Source organism: Otolemur garnettii, unplaced genomic scaffold (assembly GCF_000181295.1).
Source record: "Otolemur garnettii isolate 467f Iridium unplaced genomic scaffold, OtoGar3 scaffold00009, whole genome shotgun sequence".
Lineage (NCBI taxonomy): Eukaryota > Metazoa > Chordata > Mammalia > Primates > Galagidae > Otolemur > Otolemur garnettii.
The window spans coordinates 29,565,515-29,581,523 of NW_003852404.1; the positions used below are offsets into that span (position 1 = coordinate 29,565,515).

Genomic DNA, 16,009 nt, shown 5'->3' on the forward strand with positions numbered 1-16,009 from the left:
TCTGAAAAGATTAAAGTCAATAAAAGCATAAGATGGAATTGATTTGACTCTATAGCAGTAACTATCAATGATAAAGGTTCATTATTAGATATTCAGATATGACCAAAAATTATAATCTAATCTTTACTATTTTGGAGCTATACTTTGAAATGAAGCCCACAATTTACAATTTAAGAATTTGACAGAAGACGGAGGCATTAAACCAATTTAAATATATGGTAAACCTACATTTTGTTTAAAATAGAGGACTTTTCCCAAAATCCCCTTAAAACCAACCCTACTTTCCTCATTCGTTTTTTATTTTCCTGGCAATATGGAGTATCTTAGATAATATAACGGATTTCTTGATTTCCTTTTTAAAAAGATCATTCTGTAGAAATCTTTCTTTCTTATCCTCTTTTCTTTTCCTATGTTACTTTTAATTTAAAAACAAAAGTCCCACCCCCCTACAATTTCTTCTTTCAGCTTTTTCATTCCCTACCTCCTGGTGACATCTGTACATCTATAGATCATTTAAGTCCCCTCTACAAACATGCTCATCTTCTCTGAATTCTGGACTCAGGGGTTGAGGACGGCTTTGCAGAATACTTGATTAGACCACAGCACAGTTGCCAGAACCACAAGTGAAGCTAAATTTTTGGTCCTTATTTTATAATGCTTGTCAAACTTTTCTAAGCATATAGGTATATACAAAGTTTTATATCTTAGTCTGTACACATACATCAGGTTATTGTTCAGATATAGGCTAAATATTCTGCTATGAAAGCAAAACTTCTTATGAATACTTAGTTTTGTATCATAGTATATAATACATCATCCTGTACTCTGAATTGTGAGATGGATCTGTTGGCGATCCAGGAATATTTTTTTTTTTTTTCCTGGCATACTCTGTAATAACAGTAAATAAGAATGAATATATACATTTAGGAAATTTTGTTAGCTGATCTCTCAGTTATGTTCTTAAATAGTTTTGAGATGTTCTATACTTCTGTTTTGCCAGAAAACACTCTTTGAGTTTTTTTATTTTTTCCAATCTTTCTGACCCTTCCCTTAGGAGGCTTTCAATCTACTTCATTGCTTCAAGTTTCTATTCTTTTCCATTTTCTCATTGTTCTTCTTCTTCACAATTTCATCTATCTTACTAATTGTAATGAGAATCGACTATGGACTGAGTGTTTGTATCTCCCACCACCCCAAATTCATATATTGAAAACGAATCCCCACTGAGATGGTGGGAAGAGGCAGAGTTCATGGGAGATGATTAAGTCATGAGGGTGGTGCCATCATAAATGGAATTAGGGCCCTTTTAAAGGTAAAGATGTTGGAATTCTCCTCTTCCAATATAAGAAGATAGAAAAAAACATCCATTTATGAATCAGTAAGCAGATTCTCACTAGAAAGTTTGTCAGAACCTTGATCTTGAACTTTGCAGCCCCCAAACTGTGAGAAATAAATTTATATTATTTCTAAACGACCTAGTTTATAACATATGTTGTAATAGCCCGAATGGACAAAGATAGCATTCCTGTACTGAAGGAAGAGCTTTCAACTGAGCTCCAGCTTTGCATAATTGACCAATGGAAAATTATAATATTTAATATGTAGAGAGATACATCACACATACTATGTCCTCAGACAAACTCCTTCATCTTGCCCCAACATGACTTCACCTCCCGTATTATCTTTCAGTGAAGGGTGACACCTTTTTCTTTATCTATCTTCATTGATAACACTAAATCTTTCAAAGCTTTAATCTTTCATATTTAGCCAATCTTTAAACTATTTTCATAGGAGTATGTCTTTATCTCTCACGTAGATGATGTCACCAGCCTCCTAAATGTCCTTGCTATCTCCAATATTGTTTCCCTGTCACGTGGTCACTGTATTATAAACAGAATCATCTTTAAATTGCAACTATGATCATGCTTAGTGTTCTGGCATAAAATGCAAGCTCTCCGTGCTGGCAGACAAGATCGTTCACAACATGGCTCCTGTCCATTGCTTGCTGCACCAGACTCACATTTTTTATTGCAGATATTCCGAGCTACTTGGATTGCTCCATACAATCAGGTCAGAAATCAGGTCATGATTTCTCTTGAACCTGGGACTTTTTGCATGCAGTTCTTGCTGATGTTAACCACACCAATTCCCCTTTCTACTTCCTGTATTCTACTTTTCCTTTGTCTTCAAAATTTGGCTAAACGACCTACTTAAATAGAGACTTTACATAGTGTTCAGTAGGAAAGGAATAAAGGCAAGGAAAAAAATCTAAGCAACATTTCTTTTTTTTCCCTCTGTTGCTTTATCTATGTCTTTTTTTTTTAATTAGGATCAATAAATTGTGGTATATGTACACCATGGAGTACTAAGCGACATTTCTTGATCCCCTCAGGGTCCCTTAGATAGTTGATCTATAGCTTCTGTTTATCTTCTCATGCAATTCATTGCATATCATTTGTGTTCTCACCTTTATCAATTGAGTTCACATTTTCATCTGCAAAATAAAGATAATTAAGCCTCCCCCACACGAATGTTCTAAGTGAGAATGAAAGTGCAGTGTACTTTGTAGAGGTTTAGGAAATTTTTTCCCCCCTAACATTAAGCCCAGAGTCTTAGCTTCGGATGGCATCCCATGAAACATCTCTCAGATTCTGCCCTCTTAGTAATTGTCTTTGCCATTCATACCATCCAGCTTTCTGTAATGACTAGCTCCTTTACTGTTATCCTCTGATTTCTCCTATTCCAAAATGTCCTAGATCAACCCAGTAGATTTCCTAACTTACCATCCTGTGTTTATTTCTCACAGTTCTGGAGGCTGAAAAGTTCTCGATCACAGTGCTGGCAGATTCAGTTCTTGTTAAAAACCCTGTTCTGGCTTGTCAAAGGCCGTTTTTCAGTGTATTCTCTCATAGCAGAGAAAGCAAGCTCTGCTGTCTCTTCTTCTTATAAGGGCCCTAATCCCATCATGGATATGCTACCTTCACGACCTCATCTAAACCTAATTACCTCCTAATGGCCTCACCTACTAATATCCTCACTTTGGGGAGTTAGAGTCACTATATGAACTCTGGGAGGACAAATATTCAGTTTATAACACATCTTACATGTGCCATGCCCTTAAAGGGTTTGCCCACTGAAAAACTCATTTGTCAGCTATTCATTTTAACCTCCTTGTAATCAGCTTTACGTCTTCACTTCTCCCTAGTTCTCTACAGAATCCACTGGTCTTTCTGCAGTTAGCAGCTTTGACCATTCAGTATTACTGACAACTTTTGTCAAGTACGTCTCTTTTGTACCATTCTTCTGAGTTATTTCTATTCCTCTTCCTGTGTTTCTTACTGAGGTTCTAATCTTCTTACTTCTTGGTGCTAAATCTCTTTTGCTTTCCTCTCTTTTCAAAATTTTAGTTTTAATTTTTTTTTTTTTTTTTTTTTTTGAGACAGAGCCTTAAGCTGTCACCCTGGGTAGAGTGCTGTGGCATCACAGCTCACAGCAACCTCCAATTCCTGGGCTCAAGTGATTCTCCTGCCTCCGCCTCCTGAGTGGCTGGGACTACAGGTGCCCACCACAAAGCCTGGCTATTTTTTGGTTGCAGCCGTTATTGTTGTTTGGTGGACCTGGGCTGGATTCAAACCCACCAGCTCAGTTGTATGTGGCTGATGTCCTAGCCTGTTGAGACACAGGCACCAAGCCTTTTTTTTTTTAGAGACAGAGACTCACTTAATTGCACTCAGTAGAGTGCATCACAGCAATAATTCCTGGGCTTAGGCGAGTCTCTTGCCTCAGCCTCCCGAGTAGCTGGGACTACCGTCATCTGCCACAACGCCCAGCTATTTTGTTTGTTTTGCTGGGGTTGGGTTCAAACCTGCTACCCTCAGTATATAGGGTCAGTGCCTGAACCATTGAACCACAGTTTTTAAAAATTTTTCAAAAAGTCGCTTATATTTATTTATATAGAAATTATTCTTTATTGATTAAATTGCCAGGAATTTTTGGCACAACATTTAGCATCTTAATGACCACCAAGGCCTGCGCGCTGGGACTTCCTCTGCTTCTCCCTGCCCTTAGTAGCCTTTCAAGGGAGAAATGTCATCAGCAGAGATGAAGTCAGATGCTGGTAGGTCCTCCTTCTCCAGTCCTTGGATAAGCTGCTCAATTCTAATCCAGAGCAGAAAAGAGCCAGGACTTAAGAAAAATCTAATAAAGAATTTAACATTACATCCTCAGATCTCTCTTAGCAATTTAGATTTAGATTTAGATTTGTCAATAGTGTTGGTCCAAACTCATCTGCTTCTGATCTAATTATTTTTCATGTCCTAGTTTCTCATTTGTGTATATCATTTAAACAGTAATGAAACAGTCTTGTGCATAGAAAAATCTCTCAAACTTGAATAGTTTCATATTATTTGGGAAAGAGGAATAGGGGTAGTCTTCTTCTACTCAAGAGCTAAGCATCTCCCCCAAAGTTCAAAATGTTACTTCTGGTCTTGGAATGCAAATAGTGGAAGCTTTTAATGATCTGATCCAAATCACTTAGAACGGGCAGCTGCAACCTGTGCATAGGCTGCCTTCTTAGGAAATTTCTTAAGATCAATCTTGAGACTCATCTATGATTGTGCACAAAGACTCTAAGGTCCACACCACTTCTGCTCTTTCATCTCATAAGTTAGAGTCAGAGGAAGCATTGTAATTGTCAGCAGCAAGAGCATCAGTCCTGTGAAGTAGGTAGGAGCTTGGTAACTTGAGGCTTGTCAGTGATCTGGGCCATCCAGTTTCTGTGTTCCTCAGTGCCTGTAGAGCATGCTCAGTGCCTCTCTCCCTGCTTGGACGATCTGATTTTGGGTCAAAAGTGAGCCACCTGTTCTCTTGGCAGAGAAATCAGTGATTCCCCAGAGGTTTCAGCTGAGGTTCCTTCAAGGAGCCCTACCGACCTTGCTGATGGCAGCCATCCTGGCAGTGGCTGGCAGATTGTGAATGACAAAGGACATTTGTTGTTTTGCCAGGTTCTGAGAGTGTCCTGGAAGGCCAAGGCCTATGATATCTGTGTGTGCATGATCCAGCAGCAATTCTGTTGAGGAAAGCCATACTGAGCTTAGATTCCCAAAAGACCAGCTCTACCTCTTTTCCAGAGATGACCATCACTACTTTATTCTGTCTTTTAGGATTATCCAGTCACTGGCAGGCATTGACAGCAAATTGGGCTCCTAAGAGTCAAAAGCACAGGCAACAGGAATTCATTTGGCTGACATACCACAGTGGCAGATCCATCAGATGATCCAAAGGTTGACCACCATCAGTCACTGCACCCCCTCCTTCCTCAGCAGCATTGTGAGAGCCTTTCATCCTAAGTGGTCTTATCTTTTTATGCTTCTCCTCACTCAGACTCTGGCTGAGACTGACAACATTAACACGTTATCACACTCAATGATGCCCATAGCATAGAGATCATTTAGCACATTCATCTTCCACCAAGGGGTAAAACAAGTTCATGGGATGCCCCAGTGACAGGCCTCTATGCCTCGGGAGGTGATGAAGGCTGGAAGCACTGGGCTAGGCTACCTCAGATGGCAGGCCAGATTCCTCCTCCTTGTCTTTGACCAGGCTCCACCCAGCAGAGTCACACATCCAGCTGCATCAGTCCTGCTGGAATGCTGGGGACCTGTGTTAACTACCCACATGTCCACCTGCAGTGGGAGTTTGAGCAGAGTCTTCTGTGGGACCTGGGAGCCTCAGCCCTTCATTCTGTAGAAACCTGTCAGCTGCCCACGAAGGCTGAGGCCCCATGCCTGGGACTCAAAGGTCTGGGAAGTCCTTTTCTTTATTCAAATTCTCTCTGTAAAGTGTTAGGCTCAATTGCCATAGCTTTATCTGAATGATCTCCAGAATTCCAAATTTAGCATGACCAAAATTATTATCAAATTCTTTCATCAACAAGATCTAAAGTACAGATTTCTTTACTAGATTTGCAACTGTGGGCAAGTTATCTAACCTTTTGTTGCCTCTGTGTCCTCGTATGTAAAATGGGAATTTAAAAAGTGCTTGTCTACAAAGGCTATCATGAGGATTAAAGGAGTTTTTTGTCACTAGCTCAAATATCTGTTGTTGTTTTTTTTTTTTTTTTTTTTTTTTTAGTGTACTAACCTATTTTATTTTCTTTGCTGATATCCTAGGTCCAGTCCTCTTACTGCTCATTTATTAATGCTCTCACTTGTCTCTCTACTTTTAGTTTCTACTTCTTTTTTTTTTTTTGGCCAGGGCTGGGTTTGAACCCACCACCTCTGGCATATGTGGCTGGCGCCCTACCCTTTTGAATCACAGGTGCCACCCTAGTTTCTATTTCTTTCTAATAGACCTGTCTAATGTATCTGTTTTGTGCTTTTTAAACATTCAGTACAAAATTTTAAGTTGACTAAAAGTTGCTATTTTGCTAAAATAGCGCTTATAAATTTTTTGATGTATTTAAATAAGTATTTTTTCATTTTCATTTTCTCTACCAAGTGGTGATATTCTTGTTTAACTTAAATCACTTCCCTTGCCCCATACTTGCTACTTTTATTAAGCACAAATATTGGGTTACCATGATGCTGACACTTAACATAAAAATGTAAGTATGAGAAAGTAAGTTGGAAGTGTTTATTATAGCCTGTATTAATCATTGTTTGTCATGGATATGTAATAGGAAAAAATAATCATGATTTACTCCCATGTTTAACACTTCAGAGATGACAATATTGCTACAGAGAAAGAGAAGAGGGGAGAGAGTGAGCTTAACTATTGCAGTTCTCGTACAGGGACTTAAGGCAGAAGTCATATGTGATGTGCGTACATTGCTAATAATGATTTAATAAGCTTAAAGCCAATATTCAATTATTGATTGTAAGTAGGTTAGGAATTGAATTAAGAAAACGATTACAGATGATGGGCAAAAGGGAAGGAGATAGGAGAGAATTGGATCAGAGGAACCTAAAGCCTGGTACAAAATGCACTGCCAAAGGCCTAGCACCTTTAAGATGCTAGAGGCTTTTTTTTTTTTTTTTTTTTTTTTTGAGACAGAGTCTCAAGCTATCTACCTTCCATAGAGTGCTGTGGTGTCACAGCTCACAACAACCTCAAATTCCTGAGCTTAAAGAATTCTCTTGCCTCAGCCTCCCAAGTAGCTGGGATTACAGGTACAGGCCATAACCCCTGGCTATTCTTTTTAAGAGATGAGATCCCACGCTGACTCAGGCTGATCTCAAACCTGTGAACTCAGGCAATCCACTCGACTCTTTTGCTGAAACCTTACCCCTCTCTCTGCTCAACTCCACTGCGAGGTCACTGGGCAGATAAGGCTCACCTGCGCGGGGCTGCCCTCTCACGGAGAATATGTACTTTTGAGGAGTTAGGAAACACAAAATATTTGTACCTCATTAACAAGAACAAAAATTACTCCACAGTAAATAAGGAGAAAAATATCTTCTTTATTCTATGGCCTTGCTATGGTCAAAAGCATCAATAGGTCTGAACTCAAAGCTTCCTAAGTGTTAATTGCCACTCTTGTGATCTGTGCTCTGCCTAAGTGGGGTCTTCTTTGATGCTTTGCTCCTGACTGTGTTCCCTGTCCCAGGTTCTATTTATATTAAGATCATAAATAACTTAGAACAATAATAATAAAAGATAAATGAGCCCAATTGTCATAACTCGCCTGTGGCTCAAAGGAGTAAGGCGCCGGCCCTATATGCCAAAGGTGGTGGGTTCAAACCCAGCCCCAGCCAAAACCCCCCCCCCACAAAAAAAATATAAGCTCAACAAAAATTATATGTAAAAATTTGGTCTGCCCCTACGAGATATATAAAATAAATTATACAGGGAGCCCAGGGTCTTGATCTTTGCTGAAGCCTCACTATAAAAACAAAGATCCCTCAGCCCATGCTGTTCTTCAAACTTTAAATCTGTGTCTGTCTGTTCATTTTCTTTCATTCTCATTTCCACCAAACTCTGGAAAAAAACCACTGTGATGTTTAGGGCTGGTTCCCTAACAAACTACAATGAAAGGAGAATGAAAGTATGATTTTAGACATGTTTTCTCGGAAAGGAAAATTACCAAACTGGAACAAGGCATTAAAAGAGCTGAATTTTTATAGTTTGATTCTATGAAAAGGCATCCATAACATATAACACCCGGAGAGGCCAGGCTTTACAGGGATAGTTAATCATCTGGAAGTTCTTAAAAATGTATTTTACTTATTTATTTTTAAGATTTAAGAAATTGCATTTTTTATTGCCATACCTTTAGGCTGAGAGGAAAGTAAAATATACCATATGCCAAACATACACTTCCAAAAACTATTAGAAAGTAATCACTTTGGGCTACACGTTTAATTCTGATGAGGATTTTTTTTTTTTTCACCTCTTGTGGATACAAAGAAAGTTATAGAAAAAAATTAACTACCTTGTTTCCCCCAATGTCTTACCCTATGTTGAATCCACTCAGCCACCAATGATTTCTAGAAATTGGAGACAATCTAGTGAGCTGGAAATTCTGAGAATAAAAAGCTTTGGTGGCCCCTTAGAAGTTACTGGAGAAAATCTATGCCCAAGGAGATACGTGGAGTATTTTTCTGCTACTACATGAAGCTCTTCCCCAGTCATAGAACCCTAATCATCTGACGCAGAGTCTGCCTTGACCAAGCTTTTCAGGCTTTGCTCCACACTCTGATTAATCCTCATGCCAGCTATCTCCTTTGAACCCCGTCCTACTTTCCTACAGCCTAACTTCCATTATAGGTCTTGCCCCAGCTCCGTTCAGAGGCATGTCCAAACCATGTTGTCAGTAATACATCCTTTATAATCTGCAGTCTATAACTTTTATTTTCTGAGCTAAAGTAAGAAAGCAGACAGACATGGGTGACCCTGGGTATGATTTAACTTCATTAACATATGCCACACATCTCTCCATACTCCCTTGCCCTATCTCATGAAGCAGACGTCACTCTCTGCATTTTACTATTGAGGGAGCCCAAACCAACTTTCCATCTGGAGCTATACAGTTAGTAAGCTGCACAGGTGAGATTTAATCTACACCTATGTGAGATCTCCATATACTTTCCCATCTTTGGTCACAAATATTTGAAAATCAGTGTTAGAATAAACTTTAGAGGGAGAATCTAAAAGGTAGAACAACATGGAAATTGTTCTTTGCTCTCCCCTGTAATTGTCGGTCTTCTGTAAGTCATTAGGCTTTTTCCATCATGGTCATTAGGATAATGTAAGTGAACACATAGGTGCAGCAAATGTACTTTTTGTCATACGAATTGTTATTATTGGGAGTAGGGAGAATGACTAATGAGCTTCTGTGCGTCTCAGTGATTTAAATTGATCGGCTGATTTTTTCTCCCAGTCTTCCTGGAACCTAAAGGCAATCATACTGGTCTGTAATCTCCAGAATCATCACTTTTCTTTCTCTATATGAAGGCAAGCAGTACACTGTCCCTGTTCCAGTTCCCAAGGACCCTGAGTTATTGAAAACAACTGATAAATGCATTCATAATCCAGTTCCCCACTGCCCTGGAATTATCGCCATGTGCTGACAAATTGGACTATACGAGCAGGGGCTCCTTCAAACTGCTCTCCGTCCTTGGTTTCCCTAAGTTGTTTGGAGCTGCACCTTCCCATCTACTGGAAAAGACACATTTTCTTAGACTATCCTTTTTTTTATGTCTAACAAGAATTCCTTTCTCCATATTATAAGTTTGTTGTTTTTTTTTTAAACAAAAATATTTTATGTATAATCACCTCAAAAAGAACAACAACACTACACTAATAAATGTAAAGTTCTTTTAACATGCTGGGCATTGTGCTATGTCTTTTATGTAGGTAAATCTATTAAATTCTCACAGTTACCCAATAAAGTAAATATTATTCTCATCTTTATTTTATACTGGAGGAATCTTAGAGGCAGCACGTCTTTTTTGTGCTGTGTTAGTTTGAAAGTGACAAAGTCAGATTCTGACAGAAAGTCTGACTCGAGAGCCGTCATTTTCAATCATTATGCTATTCTGCTCAGCTGCTGTTGTTTTTGTTTTTTGTTTTTTTAGCTCAAATTCCAACTGGATTCAAAGCATGTAGTTCAGTTCCATACTGAACCATCATTGAACAAAATTGAACTGAATACAGTTCAGTTCAATAAACAATAGTTCAGGGCCATTTTATTAATATTAAAATTATTACAAAACCAGTTTAATACCGTAACATTCTCTATTTCATATAACTGCTTATCTGGGACCATGTAGCTTTTATTTTCCCTTTTAGCTTCCTACACGGTCTGGTTTAAATATTTGTTTACATGTGATGTTTTATTCATAATGTTTATCGATTAGTTGTTCATTATTAAAATATGTAACATTTATAGATGCCATCCAACACAGGTTAAGTGATAAGGACTTTGATAGTTGGAAAGCTATCGATACTTTATTATGCTGTTTATTCTCCATAGACCCTCTGCCCCTATTTAGCAAATTTATCAAAATGATTGACTCTGACAATGTCTGAGGAAAATTTTTCATTGTAACCACTAGGGGGATTGGTGTAGTAGTGTGTAGAATACAAGGATGGTGGTGCACATCCTACAGTGCACAGAACAGCATTCTACTGAAAAACGTTACCCAATTAAAAAAAAAAAAAATTAATAGTGCCAAGACTGGGAAATCTTGAGTCCTAAATTATCCTTGGGGAATTTCTATCAGCATCAAACTAGGAATGAACTGTACATTCTTCTTTTAGGCAATGACTGGAATTTAATTGGCTATGTTTTGTCTTTACCTCGAAATATCACTGCAAAAACAACCAAATTTATAAACAAATAAATAAAGAAATGAAATAAAATCCTTTCCACCATGTTTATCACTATTTTAATTAATTTCAATATTTTAGTTTCTTTAGAAAGAACATAAATATGTTGATGACAGTGACTGAAGCAACATCTATGAAATTTTGAACCAGAAATTTCCCTGATTCTCAAAGGTTTTACCATGCTGTTGATGCTGTTTGCAACATGGTAAATAGAGTAAACATCCAGACTTCATTCATTTATCTAAATTTTAGTATTCATCATACAACCAAACATTTATCTAGTATTTTAATTTCCAATTCCTTTAGATGTAGTCTTCTGTCATCAAGAACAAGTTCCTGGCTGCTATCAAATAGAGTTTGCTTTCTTCAAATAGTTTGAACACAATTGTCATTTAGTAAAATAAACATGGCTCTATTATTTCTTAATGCCTTCCTTAACAAGAATAAGATTAGACTACATCTCACAAACTCCCATCGGGCAGCACTTAAGAAGTGAGTAATATTTCTGACTGCTTAAGTCAAGTAATCCCAATGGTAAGTAATTTACAGGAAGGCATCGGGGACTGCTACATGGTGGATATACTACCATGTGTCACTGGAAATCAGCATCTCCCCACATGTTTGATCAACAGCCAGATGGAAGCTTTTATCACATTTATTTAATCTGAAATTCACATGGAATTACCCTGGACCATTGATCCAAGGCCTTATTAGTATCCCGAGAGAAGTCAGGAAATGAGTTTGTCACTTGCAAACTGATGTAGTCATGACTCTCTGGGTAAAATTTACATCTATCTCTGCCTAGACTAGCGCATAGCTACAAATTCTCATGGATTGCAAGACAGTGAGGTAAACTGAATGCTTAGATAACCTGTCTGAGAGGGGGGAGACACTCTTGGCCTCTCTAACATACTGTACATATACCCTTGTTCACTCATGCTTCCCCAAGAGGACTCCCTCCTCTGAGTGGAGCAAAGTGGAGTAAAAACCATACAGCCAATTTCTTATAAAATAAAATGAAACAAAATACCACCAAAGGTACATTGAAGTAAAATGCTCCCACACTTCCAGACCAAACCTGGGCTACTGGACATCTGCTATACTTGAATTGAGTGGAAGTTAATGAATATGGAGTTTTCCTTGCATTTAGTGATAGAAGAGGAAGGTATTACAAAGAAGGTTTTTCAAAACTGAAAAATTTCTAGTTAGAAAAATGCTGGAAAGAGACTTTATTTATTGTTAGATGTTTAAATACTGACCCCTCAACTAGTTTTATGTAATAATAAAACATGAATGAGCAAGGCTGACTACTATTAATAAGTATAAATCACACAGAGATAATATGTCTGTTCATGTAGATGGAGGTTATCTCTGCAGGATGAGGGTTACGGAAGATTTTGGCTTAATTGTTATATTTTATTTAACATTTGAAAATTTCATTATAAAATTAAAATTTATTAATAACATACATTTGTAAAAATTTATATCACTTTTATAAATATACGTTTCAGTGTATGTTATATCTGTGTGTGTTTAGTTAAATGGCCTCCTGAAAGTGTTCACAAATAACATGGCATTTACAGATGTAGTGTTAATGTTTTTAAAAGGAAAAATGAACAAAGACTATTACTAAGAAAAGCAAAATAATAGATTTCTACGCATATTAATATAGGATGGCAAAACTAGTGAGAAATGGTCGATTGAATCACATACATTTTCTGAAATGACTTCAAAAATTTTATTGCTTGATCAAAACCTATTCATCACTATTACTTTGATCCTAATTAACTCGCACAGGATTTTAGTCCATTACATTAAAAGGCTATTAAATCAAACTGTATTAAAATTAAAATGCTAATTAAAAAGCATAAAAATCATCCTATACATAACTCACATTTTTATTTATTACATTCAGCCAGTAGAGTATACACATCTCCCACATTTCAGTTGAAGATGTTCTGTTTAACGGCTTCTCTATTTCCACTGACATGACTACTATTATCTCAATAACGCTTAGGGTAGACCTTAAAAATTATAAATTGTATAAACAAGGGTAGGCACATTGAACTTCTGCTCGGTGCTGGACATCATGCTAGGAACATTCTCTCTAAGATCCCATCTGGTCTTCACAGCAATTTTATAAGGTAGATGATCAGTAAAGACTACATTTAATGGAAAATAAGCCAGTGAGGTTAAAATATATTCTGCAGAGTCACTCAATTCATACTTCACTGAGTCTAATTTGATCCTTTCTGACTAGAAGACTTCATTGAAACTGATTCATTTATAATGTGTCGCTTCTCTATAGCTAGTTTTTTTTTTCCAAAAAAAAGGAGAATTTTAATTTTTTCTTTAGTAAGGAACGTTTAAGATTCATGCTTTCTTTTCCTGTTTTGTATTTATAATAACAAGAGAAACCTTACAGGCAGTATAGTACTTAAAATGTTTTGCCTCTGTAAAGTTTAAAAACAATCAGTTATGATTCAGTGAACAAACTAGACAATGAGGTCCTTATGGTTCTAATGGAGTTGTTGCCTTACAATGTGACTTTTGAAAAACAACTTAGTTTTTATGTTCTTTTCTTGCTGTGTTATCTTGAAAGACAATTTGCACTCTTGGTAAATCATAGATTTAGGGAAAAAAGTGGAAAAAAAGATTTCATATGAAGGTAAGAAAAAGGGGAAGGAAGGAACCTAAAAGCTTACTCCATTTACTACAGAGACAGAAATAAGCAATTACAGGAAAATTGGAAGAATGATATGACTGCCTGAACTTTTCAGCCATAAATAGAATAGAATTTATTTTAGGTTATGTATTTAATGATATCCGTGATGGCCACAGGCTCTTCCTTTAAACTGTATTTGTGTTGTTTCAGTAAAGGAAAGATATAAGGTTTGATCGTTAAAATTCTGTAGCATTCTTAAGTATTAAGTGCCACTGTGAAAAGTTTCAAAATTCTACTTTTATGACCATAGATAAAGTTTAGAATATGGGATACACATATATTAAAGTTTTCACTTAATTTTTCTTGAGTTGAGTTAAAATAATCTTAGTGAATGTGTTTCAGAGCTTTCAGTGAAGTCTTGAATTTGTATGCTTGGCCTACAAGCGCTGTGTAATAATTGTTAAAATGAATAATTATATTTTATGCATAACAGGAATTTAGGCCCAGTGCTTTTTAACAATGATGTCGGACAAAATTTTACATATAATTATACTTCATATTAACTTGTAAGAACAGAATTATTTTATAGGCATATCTGCCATTCATTAATATTTAAGTCAATTTCCTCTGAAGAATTTGTTATAAGCTTAGTTGGGTGTATTTTGCATACTTACTTCTTAAATTAATAAAAATCAGAGTCTATTAATGCAAGAAATATGCAAATATCCTGTATGCTTAAATAGACTACTGTGGTAATTTAAACATAGTATGTTTCTTACAAACTTGCTTTTTCCTTTGGGAACAATGGTGTTTATTTTGTACTAACAAACATGCATTCAGTTACTTCTGTCGTTATCATCAGTGTTTAAATACATGGCTAACTGATCATTTAGATCATTTAAATTCTTAATAATAGCAAAGGCATAGCAGCTCCTGAAAGATATTAAATAAATTATGTAAATGCGGCCAGATAGCTAAGAGTTAACTATACTAAAGTTTTCTAACAATATTTTGTACGAGATTCTTGTTAAAGAAGGTACAACCTTCTTCCAAAGTTCTTCCTATAGTTGACCTTACAGATCCAAAATTAAGTGATGTTCTGAGTTGCTTTCTGTGGCACAGTATCTGTAATTCCCTAATGCATTTTTTTTTATTATAACTGACCAAGTACGTTAAGAGACTGGATTTTCTTTCTTTTAAGTCAACCATTTTAACTCTAAATATATATTTCTATCTTACCTTTTGGCTATAAAGAGATTTTTATTTTTTCCTGTAAAGAATCTATCTGTCTTTCACAGCTTTGGCTACTTTGGAAAATAGGTTCTGGAGGAGGAGGAAGTAGGGAAGTAGGAGGAGGAAATTCAATGATGCTTGCTTGGTCTTTGACGCTACTCCAGTCTCCTCATAAAATGGTCTAAGAAGGGAACACAACACAGAGACAACAATACAGAATCTCAGGAAAGAATTCCCCTCTGCATCTGGGAAAATCTTACTCATCTTAAAAATCTTGTTTACAAGAATATTTGTGTTCAAGCATCCTTAAGTCAAGCAGTTACATTTTAATACACAACCACCATTGTCTACCCTCTTGGTAGCAACTTTTATTTTATGAAAACTCTTTCATACTGATTGAATTTGACTTGGATCAGGTTTTATTTCCAGTTTGGAGCTGGTGTGCTAACATATAATGATGATAGCATTTATTAAACATTTACTAAGAAAACTTACTACATTTGATATGAAACTAGTAACCATCTCATAGAGTTGAATTATAGATAAAATGAATCGATACTTATTTAATAAATTTAACACAATAAGAAAAGTGCTTTACAATAAATATTAATCATTATCATTATTATTTGTAAGGGACAAACGTTATGCTAAGACTTTTGTATATGTGACCTCATCTAATGCACAGAAGAGTTCTATGTAGCACATGGCTTTATTATCCTGTTTAATATATGTGAAAAGAGAGAGGTTATGTGAGTAACATGTGTTCACACTGCTAATTTATAAAGGATCAGAGAAGGCAGAAAAGGAGAGATTTTCTTTCTGTTTGAAAATAATTTATTATATTAAAAAAAATCAGGTAAAATTTATTTTTAGCTCAGGATTTCATACACACACCTTCCTGACTGGTCTGTGATTGTTTATCCTTAACAGTGTGTAGAAGGACACGTATATGTTATTATGAATAAACTCCTTATTGTAACTGAGGAACTGGTCAATGATCATTCATAATAATTGTGGGAGTTTTTTGTTTTTTGTTTTGTTTTGTAGTTTTTGACCAGGGCTAGGCTTGAACCCGCCACCCCTGGTATATGGAGCTGGCGCCCTACTCCTTTCAGTACAGGCGCTGCCCCCCATTTAAAATAGTTTTAAAAGTTCATAATCATAGTCAATAGGACTTATAATTATCACCAGAACAATCAATAATTCAAAAAATAACATAATGCAATTTGAGTGACTTAATTGACTAGAGCTATAGTTTACATTTCTGAGCTATTTATTTAT

General features: G+C 36.4%; 1 protein-coding gene across 2 annotated transcripts in view; it reads left to right on the forward strand.

Moving 5' to 3' along the window:
• Positions 1-16,009, forward strand: part of CADM2 (cell adhesion molecule 2) — a 1,018,247-nt gene that overhangs the window by 985,922 nt on the left and 16,316 nt on the right. The window lies entirely within an intron of this gene.